General features: G+C 38.6%; 1 non-coding gene across 1 annotated transcript; it reads left to right on the top strand.

Moving 5' to 3' along the window:
- The first annotated feature begins 7,681 nt into the window (after positions 1-7,681).
- On the top strand, positions 7,682-7,787 carry LOC118480665. The gene has a single exon (XR_004863645.1). It is a non-coding gene; the product is annotated as a small nucleolar RNA R71 (small nucleolar RNA).
- Positions 7,788-9,655: the final 1,868 nt, after the last annotated feature.

Below are 9,655 nucleotides of genomic sequence, written 5' to 3'. Positions count from 1 at the left end.
CGTTATCTAACATAAAGTCTTAACATTTAACAAAGAAATTAAAAGCAATTAAGGAAATAAGAAGCATAAAATCTTAAGTCATCATGCGTCCTCAATCCTCATGGACTACCTACAAATAAACCATCAATGTATAAGCATTAAGTTCCATGATATTAAAATTATTTATATCACAAGTTTAACAATTACATACCGAGATGAATGAATAGGGGCCATGCAATGGATGCACCAATACAATCTTGAATTGTAGAAAATAAACCATATGGTCTTACCAAGTTTTCATATTTTTTATTGGTACTTGAACGTTTACCCCACACCGTTCTGGTCCAATCTCTGTACCACCAACTAGATCATTTGGGTCCAAGCTTTAAAACCTTCCTCTTGCTACAGTCTCCGTAGAGTTTAGAATGCTTTTGAGGAAAGCTTCATCTCCGACCTAGATTTTAGTTTTCAACAAATATTTATTAAACTCTAGTCGTAATAGTGCAAAAAATCATTTTACAAAAAAATTAATAAAGTTTTACATTAGCAGGCTAACATTTTTATAGAAAAAAACTAAAAAAAAATGGATTTTAATAATCCCACGTTTAGAATATTGTACACAATAATCCCACGTTTAGAAAACGGGTCAAATATAAAAAAAGGTTGTTTTGGTTCAGGACGAAACGGGTCCAGGTCAGAACGGGTCTGGGTTAGAACGGGTCGGGGTCAATAAACTAATATATGACTAAACATCATTAACTTTTAGCCATAAACACTTGAATTTAGAACAAGAATTAGATTTTTGCCCGCCGCTCATTGCGCCAGCGGGACAAAGCATTAAATCGCAAAAAAAAAAAAAAAAAACTCATCATTAAGCGAATACGTTTCAATTCTATTTCTCAACCAAACAAATGAAATTTAGATTCTAATTCTAACAAATCATGCTAACCAAGAACATTTAAAAATGAAACTTAGATTCCACTCCCTCTATCTTAATCAAGTTGACCCAGATAAGAAAGTATGGATGCCAAATAAACCAGAAATGTGAAACTGTGAACGCAATCTGCGAGGTCAAAGTGGGAAAGTGCAAGATACAGTAATAACATGCACCAAGTGTAAAAGATATGACTTTAAATTCCGCTGCTAGACGTACCTGGATTGCAGCATAAGAGAAGCGACCAAATAAATGGAACAGTTGCTTCAACATCAAGAAATGTTTGTAAAACTAACCGGACTAAGAAGGCTCTGCCCAAATCCTTAGCGATCTGGCAGGTCTAATTAATAGTAGTTGGAGAATAAAAAATGAGATTGGAGGAGGCAAAACCCAAGGTCAGGTAACGTGTGAAAAACACTTTTGATTAAACGTACTAACAAAATTTAACATGTGAAGTATGATGAGAAACATTTATTATTTGAATAATAATATAAATATAATCTTTTAATAAAACAATTTAGAATCTTTTATGGATTATTAAACACATCAGACAACCCCATGCTCGACCCATGTTGTAACCCATTTGAGATAAAGGCAAGTTGGCTAACCATTGTAAATACATGTTCCATGCTTTCCCCCAATCTCTCTCCTGTAGGCAGAAGATGTCAGCCTGCCACAAAAAAAGTGTTAGACTATGTAAAGGTAAAAGTGTAGCAAGTATTCTGCTATTCATGCACGTCCTAAAATTGTTTAATTACCTGAAACTAAGCTGTCCAAAGAGTGGAACTTGTGAGGTGAGAAGGGATAATAGGAGCGTGTTTGTTCAGGTTTTCAAGCCCCAAACCTTTCACTGATTTGTTTCTTCTCTTGGCTGCCAAAATCTCCTTGAGGAGTGCCTTGCTAATCTGAATGTCACGATGCTATAGACCTAATGTCCGTACTGGTAACTTATAACTTATCGAGTCGTATTTTGATGACCTATGATTGGTGGGTGTTGTTTGGATTTGTTTCAATTGGTTGATTTTTTTTGTTTTAAAAACACAATTTTCACGCCCCTCACACTCCGTGCTTTTTTTACCACGCCCTCTTGCTACGCGACGTGGCTGCCACATGGTGCTTAATGCCCCCTCCTCATCCCCTCCCTCTCCGTATAGTCTAAATAAAAGGTTTTAACTATATAGTTAAAAGCCTAGCAAGTTCAACTGCCAAATTAGAAATCAAGTAAAAGAATGTTGCTACTAATTGCAGCCATTAGCCATACTTCAATGGTATGTGTAATTACAAAAAAAAAAAAAAAAAAAAAAAAAAAAAGCATTACTAACAAAGATAACAACTCGAACTTAAACGCTCTGTTCCCGAGTTAACTTAACGAGGGATAAGAAAAGAAAGCAAAAGTGAGAAAGGAAAGGACGAGAAAGGAAAATAAAAGATGACTTTCCCACCGTTTCCTCCCAAATCGGAAGGAAAGAAAATTTAAAGAATTTAGCCTAGCTTTCCCGTCATTTCCTTTCTTTTCCTTCCTTAAATGAAACTCGGGAACACGACATGTTTTATTTTCCTTTCTTTTCCTTCCTTAAATGAAACTCTGGAACACAAAATATTTTTACTTTCTTTTTGTTTCCTTTCCTTTCCTTCCGTTAGTAAACTCTGGAACACAGTGTTAATGTGGGCTAGGGTTTGAAGATAGGCTTCGTCCCAATCTTTCTTTGTCTTGTTGAATTCCTCCACCACAATATCAAAAAATCTATATATAAAGTTAATCACACAAAAAAAAGCAACTTACTGCAGAAACTTTTGAAACCAAATCAGAAATAAAAAAGAAATCGGGAAGAGAGATTGATCGGACCTTTACGAACGATGAGATTAAAGGGAAGAAATCGGGAAACTTTTAAATTTGTTTATTATTAATTATTTATATTTAGGGGAATTGGCCTGTAATAATCCCACCTAGACTTTACTAGCCATTAATAATCCCACCTCGGAATATTCCCCCCACTAGTCCCACCTTTCACCTATTTTTCCTACAATGGTCTCCCGTTAAAAAAACTTAACGGAGTTAAGCTCTTTTCCAAATTGCAAACAGATTTTTTAGGGCTTTTGATCAGAATAATGATACGAGTCCATTGATGTAAAACTTACTTCGAAATGGTGCTCCAAGTGACTTGATTTTGGTTAATTGGAAACTTAAACACTCGAATTGAAGCGCCGTTTTCATCTTTTGGAGCACCGTTTTGAGGCAAGTTTTATATCAATGGACTCGTATCGTCGTTCTAATCAAAATCCCTAAAAAAACTGATTGTAATTTGGAAAAAAGCTTAACTCCGTTAAGTTTTTTTAACGGGGGACCATTGTAGGAAAAATAAGTGAAAGGTGGGACTGGTGGGGGGAATATTCTAAGGTGGGATTATTAATGGCCAATAAGGTCTAGGTGGGATTATTACAGGCCAATTTCCCATAAAGTGGGGAGGATGTAACATTCCTATTTTTATATAAAAATAATAAGTTTGGTTAAATTTATTAACCACTAGTAACTAGTAACTAGTTTATTTTTAATATAAATATTCAACCCAAATAGTTTTAAGGGAAATTGGCCTGTAATAATCCCACCTAGACCTTATTGGCCATTAATAATCCCACCTCAGAATATTCCCCCCACCAGTCCCACCTTTCACCTATTTTTCCTACAATGGTCCCCCGTTAAAAAAAACTTAACGGAGTTAAGCTTTTTTCCAAATTACAAACAGATTTTTTAGGGCTTTTCATTAGAACGACGATACGAGTCCATTGATGTAAAACTTATCTCGAAACGGTGCTCCAAACAATGAAAATGGCGCTTCAATTCGGGTGTTTAAATTTCCAATTAACCAAAATCAAGTCACTTGGAGCACCATTTCGAAGTAAGTTTTACATCAATGGACTCGTATCATCATTCTGATCAAAGCCCTAAAAAAACTGTTTGTAATTTGGAAAAAAAGCTTAACTCCGTTAAGATTTTTAACGGGGGACCATTGTAGGAAAAATAGGTGAAAGGTGGGACTGGTGAGGGGAATATTCTGAGGTGGGATTATTAATGGCCAATAAGGTCTAAGTGGGATTATTACAGGCCAATTCCCCTTATCTCAATATTTGTAATACATAATAGAGTAAACTGCCATTTGGCCCCTGAGGTGTGATCAATCAAAGAGATCGTCGAACAAACATATGATTTCACCACAACGAGGTCAGAACCAAATCAAGCGGATGATGATGAAACAGATAATGAATTTTGGTTGCTTCGAAGACCACCAGCATGATGATGATGAAGAACATATAATCAAGCTCACCGGAATTGCTGAATTACGTTTTAACCACCACCTGCCTCTCTCTCTCTCTAGAACCCCTGTCTCTCTCTCTCTCTCTCTCCTTTCTCTCTAAACAACCCTCTGTCTCTCTCTCTTCTCTCTCTCTCTCTAACACCCCCAAATCATCTGCTGCCCCAGATTAGGGTTATTAACATACTTGCAGATCCTAACATTCAAAGCCATTTCTTTAAATACAACCCAGAAAGCTCAACCCGTGTACAACGGAGATGAAGGACATAAGACCAGGCCGGAGTTTCAGAAACGGTGGTGGTGGTGCTTGTGGCGGCATAAAGGAGAGAGGGAGAGATAGAGAGAAAGGTGATGCTTGTGGTGGTGATCTGAAAGGGGAGATGAAGATGAGGGTTTTGAAGATCTGAAGGGGGAGATGAAGATGAGGGTTTATTGATTAATGTGTATTGTTTAATTAAAAATGTGTTATAATAATTTTAAAATAACTAAAATACCCCTGAGGGTAAAGACACAATATCAGGTTTTAACTTGGGGAATCTTGCCAAATTTGAAATTTGGACCAAAATGGCAAAAAAAACGAAACCACAGGGACCAAAATGGCAAAAGGTTTGAAATTTGAACTAAAGTGGCAAAACTGGCCAAATCTCAGGGACCAAAATGACAGTTTACTCTACATAATATAACTTACACTTATTTATTTGTACATAGCAAAAATAGTTCTCGTAAATATTCTAATAATATATTTTCTTTCAAGATGATATTCATTTTTTTAATTTAGAGTAAATTGCCAAAATCGTCTCAGAGATTTGGGCATGTTTGTCATTTTCATCCGAAACAACTTTTTTGTACCATTTAGTCCTTCATTTTTGTGATTTTTTTATCATTTTCATCCAAACGTTAGACTTTTTTTTGGCCAAAATCGTCCCTGAGATTTGGGATTTTTTGCCATTTTTATTCAAGTGTTTAATAGAAAAAATAGAACAAATTAGATTTTTGGATATATGAAAATGACAAAAAATCCCTAATTGAAGTTTTTTAGTATTTACAAATCAAAACTTATATACTTTATTTTGTTTGTTTCATTAAACTACACTACCTTTTAAAATAAGAGTTGTGTCTTAATTTAATAAAGCAACCTTTCTAACGAAAGTTGCAAAATTCAACAAAAACTGCAATCTTTCAAGAAAAAGGTTGCCTTTTTTAGTAAATTTGCAACTTTTAAATTAAATGGTTGCTATTTCAATATATTTTTGCAACAATTTTATTAAAAAAAAGTTCAATTAAATCTTTTTGTACCATTGAGTCCTTCATTTTTGCCACCACCACTCACCGGCACCTCCACCGGCCACCACCACTACTCACCACCGGCCACCACTCACCGGCCACCACCACTACTCACCGGCACCTCCACTACTCACTACCACCACCACTCACCGGCCACCACCACCACCACTCACCGGCCGCCACCACCTCTCACCAGCAACACCACCACCACCAATCACCGGCCACCACCACTACTCACCACCACCACCACCACTCACCGGCCACCACCACTACTCACCACCACCACTCACCACCATCACTCACCGGCCACCACCACCACCTCTCACCGACCACCACCACCTCTCACCAGCACCACCACCACCACCAATCACCGGCCACGACCACTACTCACCACCACCGGCCACAACCACTACTCACCGGCCACCACTCACCAGCCACCACCACTACTCACCACCACCACCACCACTCACCACCACCACTCATCGGCCACCACCACCGCTCACCACCACCACCACCACTCACCACCATCACTCACCGGCCACCCCCACCACCACTCAACGACTACCACTACCACTCACCACCACCTCTCACCACCTCCACCTCCACCACCACTCACCCCCACCACTCATTGGCCATGATTAAGCGGGTCAATAACCTAGCGTTATTATAAAACTCTAGCGAATAAACGTCCTATAAAACTTACGTTTTACGACTCAAATATCAAGTGTCCTTTTACGGTGTATTATAATAACACCATAATGATTAAGCATCCTATAAAGGTTAAAGTTATAAGACCCTAGTGTGAAGTTTCCTATTAAGTTATGTTATAATAGAACTCTAGCGATTAAGCGTCCTATAAAGGTGAAACTTATAAGACCAAAGTGTCAAGTGTCTTTTTAAGTTATATTATAATAAAACTCTAGCGAATAAGCGTCCTATAAAACTAATGTTTTATGACTCAAATATCAAGTGTCCTATTACGCTGTATTATAACAACACCACAATGATTAAGCGTCCTATAAAGTTTAAAGTTATAAGACCCAAGTGTCAAGTGTTCTATTAAGTTAAGTTCTAATATGACTTCGACTAGAAAGGGTCCTATAACACTGAACATTTATGACTTAACTACATCGTGTCCTATTAAGTTATGTTATAATAGGACCACAGATGATCAAGTGTCCTAATACAGTACCACATAATGGGACACTAACAACTAAATGTCTTATAAAGTACTTTATTAGGATCTACATTTTAAGTGTCCTATTAAATTATAGGATGAAAGTACCCTAAAAACCCATCCATCCCATTAAATAGTTTTTTAGGACACCGGTTTAGTAGAGTATATTATAAAAGGACCCCAAAAGTTCATCAGTCCCATTAAATAGTTTTTTAGGACCATCTTTTACAAGCGTCCCACAGAAAAGGTCCTAAAAAGCCATTTTTGTTGTAGTGTATATTCCTGGGATTTGTCACGGTATCACTTGGTAGCTGGCCTTTTGCTTTCTTCAAAATTGCCACTTCACTCGCAAGTTGACCCATTTGAGTAGTCAAAGTTTGAATAGCTTTATCACGGGCCTCGTCCTTTTGCATCCGAACCTCATCACGTTGATTCATTCGTTGCATTTCAACTTGCATCGCTTTCAACATCTCCATCACTTCGTTTCCACCCGAAGAGCTTTGACCCGTTTGATATTGCCTTTGAAATCCTTGGTTTCCTTGGAAATTCGGGTTAGCTTGATTTGACGGGTTCCCATACCGAAAGTTTGGGTGATTTCTCAACCCGGGGTGGTAAGTGTTAGAATTCATATTATAGTTTCTACCACCCCCTCCTTGACCTTGCACAACATGAACCTCTTCATATTGCCCATCACCTCCTTGGCAATTTTCAGCCGCATGACCTATTTCATTGCAAATAGTACAAACATCATAAATTTGATTAGTAGTTTGAACATTACCATCGTCAACTGCATGAACTTGCGATCTCGTGACAGCCGGTCGTGCTCTCCTTGATGCTTGGGCTTTCCTCTTTGAGGTAATGGCCATTTGTTCCAAGAACTCCCAATCCTCATCTTCATAATTTGTGCCAAAAGTCCCATTTGTGATGGACATTAAGTCACGTGCATCCTCGGCACACAACCCCTCGTGGAAGGCATTCATCAACTCCCAAAGTTCAATCCCATGATGAGGACAATTTTTGATCATCATATTAAAGCGCTCGAAGGCTTCATGGAACATTTCGCCTTGTTGTTGTTGGAAACTCCTCAACCCCTTTCTAGCATCATTGGTCTTTTGGGCGGTATAAAACTCGTCTAGGAAAATTTGTTGCATTTCCGCCCAAGTATAAATAGATGCCGAAGGCAAAGTGTAGAACCACTTCTTTGCCTTGTCCTCCAAAGAAAATTGAAATAATACCAACTTGATATCATCGGCCGAAAAACCTTGACTCCCAAGAGTATTGCAAATTGAGTCATATGCCTCCAAATGGAAATAAGGCTCCTCCGTTGCTAGCCCCTTGTATTTCGGCAAACTTTGTAAAGAATTGGTTCTTACTTCAAAAGTTCTCCCTTGGTTGTTATGAGGAATAACCACCGGTGAAGGATTGTGCGTTATCACCGGTCTAAAATGTGCTTCAATTCCCCTTGCATTTTCCCTAAGATGCCTCCTTGGCACACCAAATCGACCTCGTGGACGAACTTGACCCATTGGTCTTTGCATGGGCCCTTGTGGTACCATTGGTTGTTGAATTGGCCTTTGAATTTGCGGTTGCACCTGTTGTGGTCGAACTTGTTGCAAAGGAACCGGACGTTGCAATTGCGGCCCTTGTGGCCTTGGCCTAATATGTTGAGGTATGAGTTGTTGTTGTTGCACCCCACCAACATTTGGAATAACTTGCACTTGGCCTTGCATATAACCGTACTCCCCTTGCTCTCCATCACCCCCAATAGCATACCCATCTTCATCATAACCTTCAAATTCCTCATAACCTTCATCGTACCCATCTCCTTGAATTCCCGATGATTGCCCAAATGGAAGAGTCGAATATTGGTAACCCGACTGGTTGGATGGTCAAAACGACGTAGCATGGACAATGGTTGAGCTTGGTGCTATGGTATGGCTTGCATATGATGGACCCGCACCTGGAAAGAAATGGGATAATGGTGGTATAGTGGTAGAAGGACTAAAGGTAATAGTCGGTTCTTCTTGGGTAGTAATGGGTTGTGTGGTGTTGGTTGATGTAACATTTTGGATTATGGTGGGTTCGGTAGTATTTGGTGGAATGGTGGTATTTGGTGAAGGTTGGGTGGATGTTGGTATAAATGATGAAGTGGATTCACCCGTAGTGGGTGGTGGTGGTGGTGGATCCATGTATCGAAGTGGTGTAATTGGTGTAATTGGTGTTGTTGGTGAACTGCTGATTATATTTTCCCTTAGCAAAATTCTGTTTGCTCGCAAAGTTCGCTCGATTTCCGGATCAAACGCCAATGGTGATAGCTTGTGAGAGCTTCTAGTACGCATGCACCTGTCAATACCTGCACACTAACACACCCAGCGTAAACCAGAAAAATAACAAACTCAAAACAAGAACAAAAATAACACACGTTGCGCACTACTCCCCGGCAGCGACGCCAAAATTTGACGTGATGTCGTGGTCACGCAAATTTAATCCCAATAACAACTATGTAGATAGTGGCAAGAGGGTATCGAACACAGGGAGTTTGTGGAATATGTGTTATTTGAAAGTTATCTACTTTAACTAAATTAAACTAATTGCAAGAAAAATAAAATTCAAGAGTTGGTTTGATTCGATTGGTTTTAAAAACTAAGATTAATTAACTAATTTGCAAAATGAAAATTTGGATTGTAAACAGTTGAGAGACAAATGACTATCTTGAGTTTCCGGTTTGGTTCGACGTCTGTGTTAATATTTCACTAGAAAGAACTACATAGACATAGTTCATGTATAATCAATTGCAGTGATGAAAGGGGACTAAGTACTCAGATTCCGAGAACGTGAGGTTATCACCCGATGATCAATCAACCCTTACCCAAACCTAACTATACCCATGATATCCCGATTGCCAACGGCACCAAGAACGTATGGTTTCTAATTAGTTCAACATAAGAATCAACAAGTTACTAACAATCA

Source organism: Helianthus annuus, chromosome 7 (assembly GCF_002127325.2).
Source record: "Helianthus annuus cultivar XRQ/B chromosome 7, HanXRQr2.0-SUNRISE, whole genome shotgun sequence".
NCBI classification, from domain to species: domain Eukaryota; kingdom Viridiplantae; phylum Streptophyta; class Magnoliopsida; order Asterales; family Asteraceae; genus Helianthus; species Helianthus annuus.
This window is presented reverse-complemented; position numbering and strand designations above follow the sequence as displayed.